Source organism: Lepidochelys kempii, unplaced genomic scaffold, assembly GCF_965140285.1.
Source record: "Lepidochelys kempii isolate rLepKem1 unplaced genomic scaffold, rLepKem1.hap1 scaffold_29, whole genome shotgun sequence".
In the NCBI taxonomy this organism is placed as follows: domain Eukaryota; kingdom Metazoa; phylum Chordata; order Testudines; family Cheloniidae; genus Lepidochelys; species Lepidochelys kempii.
Genome location: NW_027621931.1, coordinates 2,041,306 through 2,058,358, shown reverse-complemented (window position 1 = coordinate 2,058,358; position 17,053 = coordinate 2,041,306). Strand labels below are relative to the sequence as shown.

Sequence of the window (17,053 nt, the reverse complement as noted above, 5' to 3'; positions counted from 1 at the left end):
CAAGAACTCCTAAGCAAAGGAAACAAGGCACCCAGCATATAACCCATCAGCAGGAGATTAAAACCTGGGCTACACTACACAGTTAGGCCCGCCGACAGCATTTTACGTTGTCCTAATTACCTCACGGTGCACGCTACAGCCTTGTCCCATCTATGTAAGTGCCCTGCTACACCCACATAGTAACTCCAGCTCCTCAAGAGGCACGGGGATTGTGTTGGGGTCCTTAGGACAACCCAGTGTCTGTGTAGACACTGCCTTACTCACAGGGGCTGCTGGCTGTCTTGCCAATGTCATGGCTTCCGGCTGGCTCCCTTCATGGCTGCCCTCCGCTCCCTGATCCCAGCGGGGCTGCACCTGCCTGGCTCCTCGCGGGACTGCTGCACGAAAGCTCCCGGCTCCCAGCGCAGGGAGCCGAGAAGCCTGAGCACTTGGCCCCCGCCCCCACTCCTGGCTGGGAGCAGGCAGGCAAGAAGCCCAGGTGGCCGGCTCCCACTCCAGGGAGGAGGTGGGGAGTCAAGAGCCCAGTGGGCAGCTGCGCAGAGTGAAGAACCCCGTTTCTCAGCCCCCCCACACTGCCCCTCTTCATTCGGTGGAAGCACTCCTGGTGAAGACACACTCCGCCGACAGAAGGAGGGGAGTGGGGACAAACTCAAATTAAGCTTCCGCTTCCTCCATCACGATCACAAGAGAAACTGAAAGAAAACTCAAGAGGAACAAGCCTCCTCTCCTTTCATGCGCCCCCATCACAACCCTCCCTGCTTTGTTTTCTGCCTGCATTTCCTTTTGAAACTGCAATGGCTGCTCCAGAAAACGGTCATGTCTCTGAATTCACAGCAACATCCTGAGGATGATAAAAGTATGAAAGAATTCATGGTCCTTTATGACATAATAATAATAATTAATAATAATAATTAATACATTATTATTTGTATTGCAAGATTAATCTTTCCGTTTTGCAGATTCAGCTCCACATTGATTCTTGTTGCTCTTTGCAATGTATCTATCTATCTTGGCAACAGTCTTTGCTGTTGTTTCAGGTGGAGCACTCAGCGTGTTACGTTTTTCTGACAATCTGTGTCTCGAAAATTCTAGCCAATATGCCTGGAACTTCATAGAATCATAGAATATCAGGGTTGGAAGGGACCTCAGGAGGTCATCTAGTCCAACCCCCTGCTCAAAGCAGGACCGATCCCCAATTTTTGCCCCAATCCCTAAATGGCCACCTCAAGGATTGAACTCACAACCCTGGGTTTAGCAGGCCATTCCAAGAACTGTCAAAGTATGAAGGAATTCCAGGTCCTTTTTTATATTACCATTTATCAGTCGTTATTATTTGTAGAGCAAAGATTAATCTTTCATTTTTTTAGATCCAGCTCTACGCTGATTCTTGTTGCTATTTGCCATGTATCTGTAGCTATCTAGCTATAAAGGCAACCGGTTTTTGCTCGTTTCTTTGTATTTGTACACTGCAACTTTTCAGCCCAAGCCACATGACCCTGATTAATGTGACACCAGCCAGCCATGGGTGATTCATTGCACTGTAGACATATCCCAACGTTATGTCTCCACAGCGATTAAAACACCCAGGGCACCTGTCTCAGAGCCCGGGGCAGCTGACTCAGGCTTCTGGGGCTGCAGCTGCAGGGCTATAAAATGACAATGGAGACAGATGGGCTTGAGCTCAATCTCTGAGGTCCCATGAGGGGTGAGGGTTTCCAAACCCAGGCTTCAGCAGGAACACCAGTATCTGCACCCCACTTTTCAGCCCCACAGCTTGAGCTCCAGAAGCCCACATCAGGTGACCCAGGCCAGCCCTGCTGCCATCTTTATCCCGGGAGAGAGAGACTCTACGGGGACGTCTCCATTGCAGTGTCAGCCCAGGGGTGGCAGGCTGTGCTCAAAGCAGCACCCTGGAAGCCCCATAGTCACCACTCTCATAGAATTAAGGTACGATTTGTACAGAGTCGGCCTGGTGAGCTATCATTGTAAAAGTCGTGATCTGTTGAAGGCTAATACCTGGGTGGATGGTGTGCACTAGGCTTGTCTGGGAAGTGGTGGAGTTTTGCTCTGGGTGCGTCACTGAAATATGTGATGAGGCTGGGAAATGGCCACCGCCAGCCTTTCCGGTGTGACGCTGGAGGAGCCAGACTCGCTGCTGGCCCAGTGAAGGTATCCACGCTCCCAAGGACTCTCCCAGGAACCGTGTACAATGCGGACTCCTCCGAGACAGCCCGGAGACAATGGACACTGCTTGACTCACATCAAGGCAGAGGAACTTCCTAACAAGTTGGAAGAAATTATGAAAGAGGGGAAGAGACGTCATGACTTGGCCTCTCTCCCCCGCAATTCAACACCTTGCAACACATCTGGAGGACAAAGACTGAACTGAAATAATTCAGAGATCAGAAGAGAAGAATAATAATCCATTCAAATCAACGTCCCCAAACAGACTAGTATTGGTTTCTCAGGAGAAAACTTTCCATGTGGGGGATTTTGTTTTCCCACTCAGACCTTGCCAAGGGAAGCAGAGAGAAAATCTTTGACTTGCCTCCTTCAGAACGCTTGGCCTAGACACTCTAGCTGTGGGTCACTGTCGTGGCCTTGCTGAGAACAGGGGCATTTTAATAATTTGCAGAGGTCCCAGGGTGTTTGGGGGAGATTATGAGGCTATTAGCTTTTGAGATAAAAGCTAAGAAATACAGAACGAGACAATTCTTTCATACATCTGGCCTTTAGACATATTTCATTTAAAGCAGGGGGTCTAACATGCTGTGAGAAAGTGGAAATGTTGGAAGCTCAAATAATTCCGTTTTTTCTAGGTCTTGTGCGTGTGTAAATGGCACAACATGTTAATTTATAAGCACATGGTTCTTAATTTCGTTAAATATTATGTGGTGTATTAACTATATCAAGTGGGTTGTACAACACAATGACTTTTCCATGCGTTGCCCAAAACATATTTTTAGTATTATTTACATGCACCGAACTCCTTGAACATAAAGTTGTTTATTTCATTCCTGTGCAGTGTGTTGGTAGCTCAGTTAATTGAGTTTATTGTCACTCTGTGTGTGTGTGAGGTACAACACGATAATTTAGTGATGCTGAAAACGTTCCCTTCTCCCTCCGGAACTGCCTTGGAATCACCTTCCCTTTGTAGATTAATATACTCCTGTCAAGGTTCCTCCCCCAGTCTGAACTCTAGGGTACAGATGTGGGGACCTGCATGAAAAAAACCTCCTAAGCTTATCTTTACCAGCTTACGTCAAAACTTCCCCAAGGTACAGAATATTCCCCCCGTTGTCCTTGGACTGGCCGCTACCACCACCAAACTAATACTGGTTACTGGGGAAGAGCTGTTTGGATGCGTCTTTCCCCCCAAAATACTTCCCAAAACCCTGCACCCCACTTCCTGGACAAGGTTTGGTAAAAAGCCTCACCCATTTGCCTAGGTGACTACAGACCCAGACCCTTGGATCTTAAGAACAATGAACAATCCTCCCAACACTTGCACCCCCCCCTTTCGTGGGAAATGTTGGATAAAAAGCCTCACCAATTTGCATAGGTGACCACAGACCCAAACCCTTGGATCTGAGAACAATGAAAAAGCATTCAGTTTTTTACAAGAAGACTTTTAATAAAAAATAGAAGTAAATAGAAATAAAGAAATCCCCCCTGTAAAATCAGGATGGTAGATATCTTACAGGGTAATTAGATTCAAAAACATAGAGAACCCCTCTAGGCAAAACCTTAAGTTACAAAAAAGATACACAGACAGAAACAGTTATTCTATTCAGCACAATTCTTTTCTCAGCCATTTAAAGAAATCATAATCTAACACATACCTAGCTAGATTACTTACTAAAAGTTCTAAGGCTCCATTCCTGGTCTATCCCTGGCAGAAACCAGCATACAGACAGCCCCAGACCCTTTCTTTCTCTCCCTCCTCCCAGCTTTTGAAAGTATCTTGTCTCCTCATTGGTCATTTTGGTCAGGTGCCAGCGAGGTTACCTTTAGCTTCTTAACCCTTTACAGGTGAGAGGAGCTTTCCCCTAGCCAGGAGGGATTTCAAAGGTGTTTACCCTTCCCTTTATATTTATGACAACTCCTGTGTCTGTATGAGGAAAATATGGTTTCTATGAAAAAAACTCATTGTTTATTTAAAAGGACTGACACCAAACGGCCACACTATGGGGATACAACACCATGAGTAAGAACAGGAGGACTTGTGGCACCTTAGAGACGAACAAATTTATTGGAGCATGAGCTTTCGTGAGCTACATCAGATGCATGCAGTGGAAAATACAGTGGGGAGACTCCTATACACAGAGAACATGAAACAATGGGGGTTACCCTACACACTGTAACGAGAGTGATCAGGTAAGGTGAGCTATTACCAGGAGGAGAGCCAGGTGGGGTCGGGGGGAACCTTTTGTAGTGATCATTGGAATTAATTTGCAAACTGGATACAGATAACTTAGGCTTGAATAAAGACTGGGAGTGGATGGGTCATTACACAAAGTAAAACTATTTCCCCATGTTTATTTCCCGCCCCCACGGCTCTCACATGTTCTTGTCAACTGCTGGCAATGGCCGACCTTGATTACCACTGGAAATCAGAGAAAAAAAGACGAGAGCAGAGTGGTTTCTAGACACCCACCCATCCATCTAACACAGACACACAGACTTTTCTAAGGCATTAACTTTTCCTTCTCCTTTATGATTCTTTAATGCCTCTGGAAATACCAATTCCTAGAGGCCCCTTTCACAGAGCAAACAACCACAGAGCAATGAGAAAGCTGGGGGCTGCCAGGTTGTTGAGGGCAAGTCTTGAAAGGGATGCCCAAACAATCCAGCTGGATCCCCGGCAACCAGATGTGGGGATTAGCTGCACAGCTGTGGCTGCTGCTCTGAGGAGAGTGGCATAAACTACCTGCCTGTGGATGCAGCCCACCAGCTGGTTCTCCTGGGGCAGATGGTGAGTGGTTGGGCAGGGATGCTGCACCGGCTGGGGTCTGAAATATGAACAGGGGTCTAAGGAACCTCAGCATCACAGTCATCAGGAGTCCAAGCTGCTTGGGGTGAGCTTGTGGGCAATGGCCCAACTGGATTGTTTGTGCATCCCTTTCGCCACGTCCCTTGTGATCCACCAGGGCTTGCAGCACCATGGAAGAGTACCCCTTGCAGTTTATGTAGTGGCCGCCCCGCTGTTCCGGGGCCGAGACAGGGATATGCGTTATGTCTATCGCCCCGCCGCAGTCAGGGAACCCCAGTGCATTAAAGCCATCCACACTGGTCTGCACATTTCCAAAAGTCACGACCCTTGATAGCAGCTGATCAATTATTGTGTTGGCTATTTGGATCACAGCAGGCCCCACAGAAGATTTGCCCACTCTAAACTTATTCCTGACTGATCGCTAGATGTCGGGCGTTGCAAGCTTCCGCAGGGCTATGGCCATTCACTTCTGAACTGTGAGGGCGGCTCTCATTTTGGTGTCTTTGCACTTCAGGGCAGGAGACAGCAAGTCGCAAAGCTCCATGAAAGTGGCCCTTACGCATACAAAAGTTTCTCAGCCACTGGGAATCATCCCACACCTGCAACGCAATGAGGCCCCAGCAGTCTGTGCTTGTTTCCTGGGCCCAGAATCGGCGTGCCACGGCATGAACCTGGCCCAGCACCACCATGATTTCCCAATTGCCACACGCCGTGCCATCTTTGTCCATGTCCTCATCAGTATAGTAATCGCACGGTCGTCGTTTCCTCACCCCGTTTTGCAGGGACTGCACATACTGCTGGATAATGCGCGAGGTATTTACAATGCTTAAAACTGCAGCGGAGATCTGAGCGGGCTCCATGGCGCCTGCACGGGTAATCCTGGAAAACGGGCGCGAAATGTAGGAGAGCAGAGTGGCAGGGGAAGAGGTGCTGTTTGGTTTGTGGTAGCCGAAGAAAGGCGGGAAATGGTTGTCTTCCGTGGTTTTCACGGAGGCGGGAGCCCAGGACAGACAACCCGGAGAAGCTCGGAAGCGTGGCACCATCGGGAGAGCAGAGTTGGAGGCAGAAGAGTTCGATGAGGAAGAGAAAGAGCAGATAGTAGAGATTACATTGGAAGGGAAGAGGAAATGAGAGGCGGATTCATAGTTGCAGGAGAGCAAGCGGTGCACCATCTGCTGAAAGCAGTATGGCGTCTGCATGCCAAAAAGGCGTGAAACGATTGCCCGCCATGGGTTCCTGATGACACGCACCAGAAACACCCGCAAGAATGTTTTTGCCCCATCGTGCACTGGGAGCGTTACCCAGAATTCCAGTGGGCGGCGGGAACTGCGGGAACTGTGGGATAGCGACCCACGGTGCACCCGCTCCGACGTTTGATGCTAGCCTCGGTACTGTGGATGCACTCTGCTGAATTCATGTGTTTTAGTGGGGACACCGAAGCCTGAATGTCTAAAATAGCTCCCGAAATTTTGAATCGAATAATTTTGAACTAATTTCATACTGTAGACGCACCGTTAGAAAAGTCTGTGTGTGTGTGTTAGATGGATGGGAGGGTGTCTAGAAACCACTCTGCTCTAGTCTTTCTTTCTCTGATTTACGTTAGAAAATCTAAAGCAGGGAGCAAGAAGAGTTGCCTTCTCTGAGGCTTGAACTCAGGACCTTCAGATTATGAGACTGATGCACTGCCCGCTGCGCTAAGAAGGCTTGGAAGAGCTTTAGGCTCGGTGCTTATAGAACCAGCTGAGCAGCGGGGAACCAGCTGAGCAGCAAACAGCAGGACTTTGCCTGGGAGTTCACCTGGAGTGAGCCCACTGAGGCTTAAACCCTAACGACTTCTCTGAGGAATTACTGCATCTCCGGAGGAAGCTCATAGTAGGAAGGTAATATGGATGGGGAGTGTTCAACTGTTGTGACCTGCACTGGATGTGCCATCTTTGTCTTTCTTACAGAGGACAGAAGCGACTTTGTCTGTACAAAGTGCAAGCTGGTCTCCATATTGGAAGAGAAGGTTCAAGGTCTGGAGCAACAGGTATCGACCCTGCCTTGCATAAGAGAAAATGAAGATTTCCTGGACAGACGTCAGGATATGCTTCTATGGGCACAAGGTTCTGAAGATTCAGAGCAGGCTGCGCAGCAGGGACAGGAGGACTGTGAAGAAATCTGGCAACATGTGACCTCCAGAAGAAGAAGGGGGAAAGTCCATGGACCAGCAAAGCGGACACAGGTAAGTAACCATTTTCATGTTCTCTCCACAGGTACCATTGCGGGGAGTGACCCAGATGATATGTCTGGGGGAAGGGAGCAGAAGGAGACTCCACCAGTTGAAAGGCATGAGATGCACTGTCCTAGGGTTGGGGGTTCCACGACCACCACTCCCAAGAGAAGGAGGTGGGTGGTGGTGGTCGGGGACTCTCTCCTCAGGAGGACTGAGTCATCTATCTGCCACCCTGACCGGGAAAACAGAGAAGTCTGCTGCTTGCCGGGGGCTAAGATTCGCAATGTGATGGAGAGACTACCGAGACTCATCAAGCCCTCGGACCGCTACCCCTTCCTGCTTTTCCACGTGGGCACCAATGATACTGCCAAGAATTACCTTGAGCGAATCACTGCAGACTACGTGGCTCTGGGAAGAAGGATAAAGGAGTTTGAGGTGCAAGTGGTGTTCTCGTCCATCCTCCCCGTGGAAGGAAAAGGCCGGGGTAGAGACCGTCAAATCGTGGAAGTCAAGGAATGGCTACACAGGTGGTGTCGGAGAGAAGGCTTTGGATTCTTTGACCATGGGATGGTGTTCCAAGTAGGAGGAATGCTAGGCAGAGACGGGCTCCACTTAACGAAGAGAGGGAAGAGCATCTTCGTGAGCAGGCTGGCTAACCTAGTGAGGAGGGCTTTAAACTAGGTTCACCAGGGAAAGGAGACCAAAGCCCTGAGGTAAGTGGGGAAGCGGGATACCGGGAGGAAGCACGAGCTGGAGCGTATGAGAGGGGAGGACTCCTGCCTCATACTGAGAACAAGGGGCGATCAGCGGGTTATCTCAAGTGCCTATATACAAATGCACAAAGCCTGGGACACAAGCAGGGAGAACTGGAGATCCTGGCAAAGTCAGGGAATTATGATGTGATTGGAATAACGGAGACTTGGTGGGATAACTCGCATGACTGGAGTGCTGTCATGGATGGATATAAACTGTTCAGGAAGGACAGGGAGGCCAGAAGAGGTGGGCGAGTTGCACTGTATGTAAGGGAGCAGTATGACTGCTCAGAGCTCAAGAATGAAACTGTAGAAAAACCTGAGAGTCTCTGGATTAAGTTTAGAAGCCTGAGCAACAAGAGTGATGCAGTGGTGGGAGTCTCCTATAAACCACCAGACCAGGGGGATGAGGTGGATGAGGCTTTCTTCCGGCAACTCGCAGAAGCTACAAGATGGCACGCCCTGGTTCTCATGGGCGACTTCAATCATCCTGATATCTGCTGGGAGAGCAATACAGCGGTGCACAGACAATCCAGGAAGTTTTTGGAAACTGTAGAGGACAATTTCCTGGTGTAAGTGCTGGAGGAACCGACTAGGGGCAGAGCTCTTCTTGACCTGCTGCTCACAAACCGGGAAGAATTAGTAGGGGAAGCAAAAGTGGATGGGAACCTGGGAGGCAGTGACCATGAGATGGTCGAGTTCAGGATCCTGACACAAGGAGGAAAGGAAAGCAGCAGAATACGGACTCTGAACTTCAGAAAAGCAGACTTTGACTCCCTCAGGGAACTGATGGGAAAGATCCCCTGGGAGAATAACATGAGGGGGAAAGGAGTCCAGGAGAGCTGGCTGTATTTTAAAGAATCCTTATTGAGGTTACAGAGACAAACCATCCCGATGTGTAGAAAGAATAGTAAATATGGTAGGCGACCAGCTTGGCTTAACAGAGAAATCCTTGTTGATCTTAAACACAAAAAAGAGGCTTACAAGAAGTGGAAGATTGGACAAACGACCACGGATGAGTATATAAATATTGCTCAGGCATGCAGAAGTGAAATCAGGAAGGCCAAATCACACCTGGAGTTGCACCTAGCGAGTGAAGTTAAGAGTAACAAGAAGGGTTTCTTCAGGTATTTTGGCAATAAGAAGAAAGCCAAGGACACTGTGGGCCCATTACTAAATGAGAGAGGCAACCTAGTGACAGAGGATGTGGAAAAAGCTAACATACTCAGTGCTTTTTTTGCCTCTGTCTTCACGAACAAGGTCAGCTCCCAGACGACTGCACTGGGCAGCACAGCATTCGGAGGAGGTGGCAAGCCCTCTGTGAAGAAAGAAGTGGTTCGGGACTATTTAGAAAAAGTGGACGTGCACAAGTCCATGGGGCCAGATGAGCTGCATCCGAGAGTGCTAAAGGAATTGGCGGATGTGATTGCAGAGCCATTGGCTATTATCTTTGAAAATTCATGGCGATCGGGGGAAGTCCCGGAAGACTGGAAAAAGGCTTATGTAGTGCCCGTCTTTCAAAAAGGGAAGAAGGAGGATCCTGGGAACTACAGGCCAGTCAGCCTCACCTCAGTCCCTGGAAAAATCATGGCGCAGGTCCTCAAGGAATCAATTCTGAAGCACTTCGGGGAGAGGAAAGTGATCAGGAACAGTCAGCATGGATTCACCAAGGGAAAGTCATGCCTGACTAATCTAATTGCCTTCTATGACGAGATAACTGGCTCTGTGGATGAGGGGAAAGCAGTGGACATGTTGTTCCTTGACTTTAGCAAAGCTTTTGACACGGTCTCCCACAGTATTCTTGCCAGCAATTTAAAGAAGTATGGTCTGGATGAATGCACTATAAGGTGGATAGAAAGCTGGCTAGATTGTTGGGCTCAACGGGTAGTGATCAATGGCTCCATGTCTAGTTGGCAGCCGGTATCTAGCGGAGTGCCCCAAGGGTCGGTCCTGGGGCCGGTTTTGTTCAATATCTTCATTAATGATCTGGAGGATGGTGTAGATTGCACTCTCAGCAAATTTGTGGATGACACTAAACTGGGAGGAGTGGTAGATATGCTGGAGGGTAGGGATAGGATACAGAGGGCCCTAGACAAATTGGAGGATTGGGCCAAAAGAAATCTGAGGAGGTTCAACAAGGACAAGTGCAGAGTCCTGCACGTAGGATGGAAGAATCCAATGCACCGCTACAGACTAGGGACCGAATGGCTTGGCAGCAGTTCTGCAGAGAAGGACCTAGGGGTGACAGTGGACGAGAAGCTGGATATGAGTCAGCAGTGTGCCCTTGTTGCCAAGAAGGCCAATGGCAAGTTGCAGTGGGGGAGGTTTAGATTGGATATTAGGAAAAACTTTTTCTCTAAGAGGGTGGTGAAACACTGGAATGCGTTACCTAGGGAGGTGGTAGAATCTCCTTCCTTACAGGTTTTTAAGGTCAGGCTTGACAAAGCCCTGGCTGGGATGATTTAACTGGGAATTGGTCCTGCTTCGAGCAGGGGGTTGGACTAGATGACCTTCAGGGGTCCCTTCCAACCCTGATATTCTATGATTCTATGATTTTGGGGTGTATAAGTAGGAGCATTGCCAGTAGATCAAGGGATGTGATCATTCCCCTCTATTCGACATTGGTGAGGCCTCATCTGGAGTACTGTGTCCAGTTTTGGGCCCCACACTACAAGAAGGATGTGGAAAAATTGGAGAGAGTCCAGCGAAGGGCAACAAAAATGATGAGGGGACTGGAACACATGAGTTATGAGGAGAGGCTGAGGGAACTGGCATTGTTTAGTCTATGGAAGAGAAGAATGAAGGGGGATTTGATAGCTGCTTTTAACTACCTGAAAGGTGGATCCAAAGAGGATGGATCTAGACTATTCTCAGTGATAGCAGATGACAGGACAAGGAGTAATGGTCTCAAGTTGCAGTGGGGGAGATTTAGGTTGGATATTAGGAAAAACTTTTTCTCTAGGAGGGTGGTGAAACACTGGAATGCATTACCTAGGGAAGTGGTGGAATCCCCTTTCTTAGAAGTTTCTAAGGTCAGGCTTGACAAAGCCCTGGCTGGGATGATTTAGTTGGGGTTGGTCCTGCTCTGGGCAGGGGGTAGGACTAGATACCTCCTGAGGGCCCTTCCAACCCTGATCTTCTATGATTCTATGACCCTCCTCCAGGAGTGACAGAGCCTGGCATGTGCTGGAAGAAGCGGGGAGCTCTGGTGCCCACAGACCCGTCCTGTCAGCTTTCTCAGCAGCAAAGAAATCAATTCTCCCTGCCCCTGAGCAACCCATCCACAGCTAGTGGCAGCATTGGTGGGGGGTCCCAAGCTTTGCACCAACGTCCACATTTCAGACCTTCCTCTCATGGCACTTTCCATGTGAATTAGGACAAGCAAGCTGGTGTAGCTCCATGGGGTAATAGAAACCAGGGCTGCAGGGAAGGCTTGAACTCACAACCCCAGCAATATTGCCCTTTGCACTAACCACTTGCACCCCTGCAGGGGCTCCTTGGACAGCGCTGGGAAGTCGGCCGTGATCCGTCTCTGTGGTTCGCACCTTTGCCTGGCAATTGAAAGGCTGCCGGTTCAAACCTCACTCAAGGTGTGGCTTTCCAGCAATGAGACTCCAGTCCATTTTAACAGGAAGAAAATCTCCTCTATTCTGGTTTAGCCCCATTTGACTCCTTCTGCCCGTCTTCTTCCTCCCCCATCGGTCCCTTTCCTTCCCCATTGGGGCCATGCAGAGGGGAGCCCCAGTCAGTCTCGGTCACCGAGAGGCTGTACCCCATAAGGGGAGGGAGGGGTCGCTGTAAAGCATTGATAATGGGTGGGGAGAGGTGTGCGTGGTTAGGGGGAGAAAGTCTGGAGAACTAACAGTGGGGCCCAGAGAGATTCACCCACAGACTGGGGAGATCCCCTGCTGCCCACCATCACCCAGCTCTGGGAAGAACAACTTGGGATTGCTTGGGGAAGCCACCTTTAAAAACACAAGTGTTCCATGCTAGTTACATTTTAATAAGACCAAAGCCGCCTCAAACCCAGTGTCACAATCACTGGGATGACTTCGTCCTGACATTTTACCGGCCGCAGCCACAAAGCGAGTCAAATTACGGCTCCCGTTCGGCGTCAAGGCCCACAGACGAACCCAGAGGCTTTTCGTTCCTCAGGTTCTGCCGTCATTTCATTGCTGGCCTGTTCCGAGATTCATCGTTGTGCAAAGCAGCGTCAGGCCCTGAAACTGGGTGAGCCCAGAGCAGAGGCTGCCTTCATTTAACCTTCCAAAAACCAACCCGCCAAAACGTGGATTAGCACCCATGCTCCTCCAGCCGCAGGGGAGGTGCCTCATCTGGGCCCCTGGTGCCCATGCTCCAGCAACATAAGACCACGGGGGCCTGGCTCCACCAAAGTCCGGGGCCCGGTGTCTCCCCCAGCCCCGCCTGCTGCCCCCGGGCAATTTAAAAGGGCCCGGGAACCATCACCGGCAGCACAAGGGGTCTAAGGCGGCTTCCTGCCCACCCTCGCTCCGTGTAACCCTTCTGCCCGTCAGAGTTGGCAGCAACAAGGGCCAGCTTCAGTATCTAGGGGATCCATTCCAATAACACAATGCAAACCTGCTTGAGACCCTACCCAGTGACCTGGGACAAATATGTACCACCCCCGCTGGGCGCCTCCCAGAGGCAATACTTCCCCTCTCGCAAGCACCTAGTCTGAGTGTAGCAAAAAGCCTTTTAATAACAGAGAGAAACAATGTGGCATTATGTTGGGGAAACACCACCAACAGGATTCATAACACAACCCACGAGCAAAAAAAAACCCACCCCAAGCAAATTGGGGCATGCCCTTTCCCTTTGGTTCTTGAGTCCAGCAACCCCAAATCACCCAAAATCCCAAAAGTCCAATGACCCAAAAGTCTCTGTCCCTGGTCAGGGCAGCCCCAAAGTTCAAAAGTTTATCTGCAGAGCTTTACCTCCCAACCTGGGTGGAGATGGGGGCGGGGGTAAAAGGCACCTTACATGATCTGAAACTGACTGCCCCACAGCCCCATAGGCCTCCGCTCCACCAGCCGCCCCACAAACTGCTTCGCTCAGCTCCGCTCCGCGGCCCACCAGCAGCTCCCGCCGTCCCACGAACTGCTCCACCAGCCTGTCCACGAGGCACTCCAGCCGTCCCGCAAACTTCTCCACAATAGATCTTCAGGCTCCCCCACTACTGAACACAACGCTCAGTGATTTCGGCTCTTACTCAGTTCAGCTCTTTGGTGAAGTCAGTTTGTAGTAGGGGAGCCTCAGTGCTGGGACACCATTAGCCCAAAACGAGCTCAGCAGTCTGTAACTAGACTCCTAACGGAATCAAAATTAGCTCTGAGATTCCACAGTGGAGAGAAAAGGAAGAGCAATTAGCATGTAAGGCCATCACCAAGGGACCCATGGCACCAAGTATTAATACTTACCCCCAACCTCTCTCCATTCACAGCATTTTGGAACCCATGACCCTTGCCTAGCGAGTGCTACTTAGTTGATGGTGAGTCCCTCCATCATAACAAAAGGCCAAGTACAGTTCCCAGCACAGTTCCCATAATCAGGGTAATAACAATTTATTCTTCCTGCCCCAATAACAGAGACACTGGGGATCCCACAGCAGCCAAAGTGACCATTTGGGCAGCTATGGCCTCGTTCTAGGCGGGGTGGGTGTGCCTATGCAGATGAGATCGGCCCCTGAAGTTCTTTTCCACAACTTGCCAGACCTCACCACCAGATGTCAGGGTGAGGCTCACCCTGACACTGCTTACACTCCGTGTGGCCTGCCAGTCTCGGAAGCGGCTGGCGCGTCCCTGCAGCCCCGGGGGTGGGGGGATCTCCACACGCTGCCCCTGCCCCGAGGGCCGACTCTGCCATCTGTGGCAATGGGAGCTGCTGGGGTGGTGTCCGTGGGCAGCGATGGGCAGAGACCCCCCACCTAGGAGCTGCTGCCAGAGGGGGGTGTGGGTCGCTTTTGGGAGATCCCTGAGGTAAGAGCTGCACCCTCATTCTCTCCCGCACCCCAAGCCCCAGCCCAGACCCCAACCCCCTGCACCCAAGCTCCCTCCCAGAGTCCACCCCCTGCACTCCCTCCTCCACCCTACCCTATGCCCTAGCCCAGAGCCCACACCCCACACCCAAACTTCCTCCCAGAGCCTGCGCCCGCACCCCCTCCTGCACCCCAACCCCCAACCCCAACCCAGATCCCGCACCCAAAGTTCCTCCCACAGGCCTCCCCCCACACCTGCTCTCGCACCCCAACCCTCTTCCCCAGTCCAGAGCCCACCCCCTGCACCCAACTCCCTCCCAGAGCCCGACCTGCACCCTCTCCTGCACCCCAACCCCCTCCCCCAGCCCAGAGCCCACACCTGAACTCCCTCCCAGAACCTGGCCACCCCACCCATTCCTGCACCCAATGCCCTGCCCCAGCCAAGACCCCGCACCTGCACCCAAACTGCCTCCCAGAGCCTGCACCCCTCACCCCCTCCCACACCCTAACCCCCTGCCCCAGCCCAGAGCCCACACCACACATCCAATTCCCTCCCAGAGCCTGCCCCCACACCTGCTCCTGCACCCCAACCCCCTGCCCCAGCCCAGACCCCGCACCCTTCATTCCCTCCTGCACCCCAACACCCTGCCGCAACCCACAGCCCACACCCAAACTCCCTCCCAGAGCCCAACCCCTTTCCCTCTCCCTCCCATACCCAAACTCCCAGAGCCTTAGGCAGATGTGGGGGGAGGTGGACGGGGAGGCAGGACTTGGTCCCATTCTGGAAACCACCAAAAATTGTAGAAACCTGCCGCCCCTGTCCAGCCCAACCTTCTGCGGGTGCCCCTCAGGCCCCACCCGTGCAGGGTTTGAAGCTTGCATTGCTTAAATTCCAGGACGCTGGGGGACTTCAGCTCCCCTTTGTCCAGCGGGAACCTTCAGCCCACTCCCAACCAGATTCTTGTCCATGGGATGACTGTCGGGGGGCTGGGCCCCTCTTTGTCTTTTCTCTCTGGGACAGGCCAGGGTACCTAGAACTGGGGTATCTGAGCACCCAGGACCTTCTATGGAGATGCCCTTCTCCTTCCCCTTCTGTGGTCCCATCTGTCATTGACTCCAGCCTGTTTTCTATCCATCATCAGCACCATCCCAAGCCAGCTGCACCCGCCTCAAAAAGACAGTGTCCCCTGATGGGTGTAAATCATAGAATCATAGAATATCCTCATTTACACATTTCTTTGGCAGTCATGACAGGAGACAAAGGGTTTCTATTCCCAACTTGAAGGCAAGGAGTGCATTAGGGGAAACTCCAAGGGAAAGACTATTGATGGAGATCTCAATCTAAATTCTACACGAGTTTTGTTATCTTCCCTTTTGGTTCTATCCCTGGAAATTCCCCCAGACTAGTCTGCTGAAAGATAAAATCATCTAAATCTGCCTCCAAAGAACCTGACCGGCTGAAGCAGGAGGAGACCTGAGAGATGGCCACTTTCAAATCAAAAGGGAACGCTGAGACCTGCCTGTTGCCACACCCGCCCCCACCCGTCCCCAGGAGGAGGCACCGACCTGTCGTGTGCGATCTAATGAGCAGGGAAAGAATCTGGGAATTACCTTCTGTAAAAACTCATCCTTTTGTTCCTCAAACACCTGTGGAAATAGCTGATTCAAGAAGTTGTTGACAGAGGGATGGTCCGCGTCTCTCAGCAGCTCCTTGGGTCACCAGCCGTTGTCAACCAAGCCAGTTGGCAGACTGACGGCAGGGCAAGAATGCTGACCCCCAACACTCTTTGCTGTTGGCCTCCGTGACATCACAATCAGCTTGTGCATAAACACACACAGACCCCACCCAGAGAGACACACCCCCACTGAGCAACTCCCCACTCTCCCTCCCAGCACTTCCTGCCCACCGCAGAACAGCTGTTTCATGGAATTGAGGATGCTCCGGGAGGGTCGGTTCGGGGCGGGGACATGGCATACGTGGGGCAGTGCATGGGACTCTTCTCTCCTCAGTGCAGGGCTCAGCACTTGTCCTTGCTGAACCTCATCAGATTTCTTTTGGCCCAATCCTCTAATTGGTCTGGGTCACTCTGAACCCTATCCCGACCCTCCAGCGTATCTCCCTCTCCCCCCAGCTTAGTGTCATCTGCGAACTTGCTGAGGGTGCAATCCATCCCATCCTCCAGATCATGCACAAAGATGGTGAAGAAAACCGGCCCCCAGAGTGACCCGTGGGGAAGCCGGGGAGGGGGTGGAGGAGAGGAGGCAGACGGTGAGTGGCAGGGACCCCACAGAGGGGGGTGCAGTGGAGGAGAGGGGGAAATCATCCAGGCAGCGGTGGGCAGTGTGGGCTGGGAGAAGGGGCGAGGCAGATACAGGAAGAGATGGAGCACAGGCGGGGCACTGGGGCCCAGGCATCTGGGGTCTGGTCATCGTTGGCACCAGGAGAGGAGAGAGACAGAGACAGAATGTGTGTGTTGGCCAACATACTAGAGGAGAGACAGAAAAACATGGTAGGATAGCAAGCAACTCACCTCCTGGAGTCATCTGTGATGAAGCAGGACTTCATGTTTCCTCTGAATCGTGTGGGGGTGCCTCAGTTTCCCGTATGCAGTTCTTAAGGATCTAGGGTGTGGGGTAAGGGTGTATGATCGTTGCAGAGCTCTGGAGGGCAGGTGTGTGCAGGGGTCTGGACACAGAGAATGGCCGACACCCTCTTTCCTGGCACCTGATGCCCTGGGCCCTTCCCCCCTGCGAGGTGAGAGCTAAAGGGTTGGAGAACAAAGGAATCGGGTGCCCTCCTGGCCGGGGACAGGGACAAAGCCCAGAGGAGGAGGGGCTGGGGGGAGTTTCAGTTGGGGGCTGGCTGGAGACATGGAGCGAAGGGCAGACGGGGTTGTCTGGCTCACTGCCCCCCCCCCAAAATGGACCCGGCTGAGGGGTTCTGTTCTCTGCACCTACAAGCTCTGTGTTAGACCATGTCCCTGTCGTCTAATAAACCTCAGTTTTCCTGGCTGGCTGAGAGTCCCGTCTGACTGCGGAGTTGGGGGGCAGGACCCTCTGCCCCCCCAGGACCCCGCCTGGGCGGACTGGCTGTGGGA

At 51.7% G+C, this 17,053-nt stretch overlaps 1 non-coding gene across 1 annotated transcript; it reads right to left on the bottom strand.

Annotated features, from left to right (window-relative positions):
- Positions 1-6,624: 6,624 nt before the first annotated feature.
- TRNAM-CAU (transfer RNA methionine (anticodon CAU)) lies at positions 6,625-6,697 on the bottom strand. The gene has a single exon. It is a non-coding gene; the product is annotated as a tRNA-Met (tRNA).
- Positions 6,698-17,053: the final 10,356 nt, after the last annotated feature.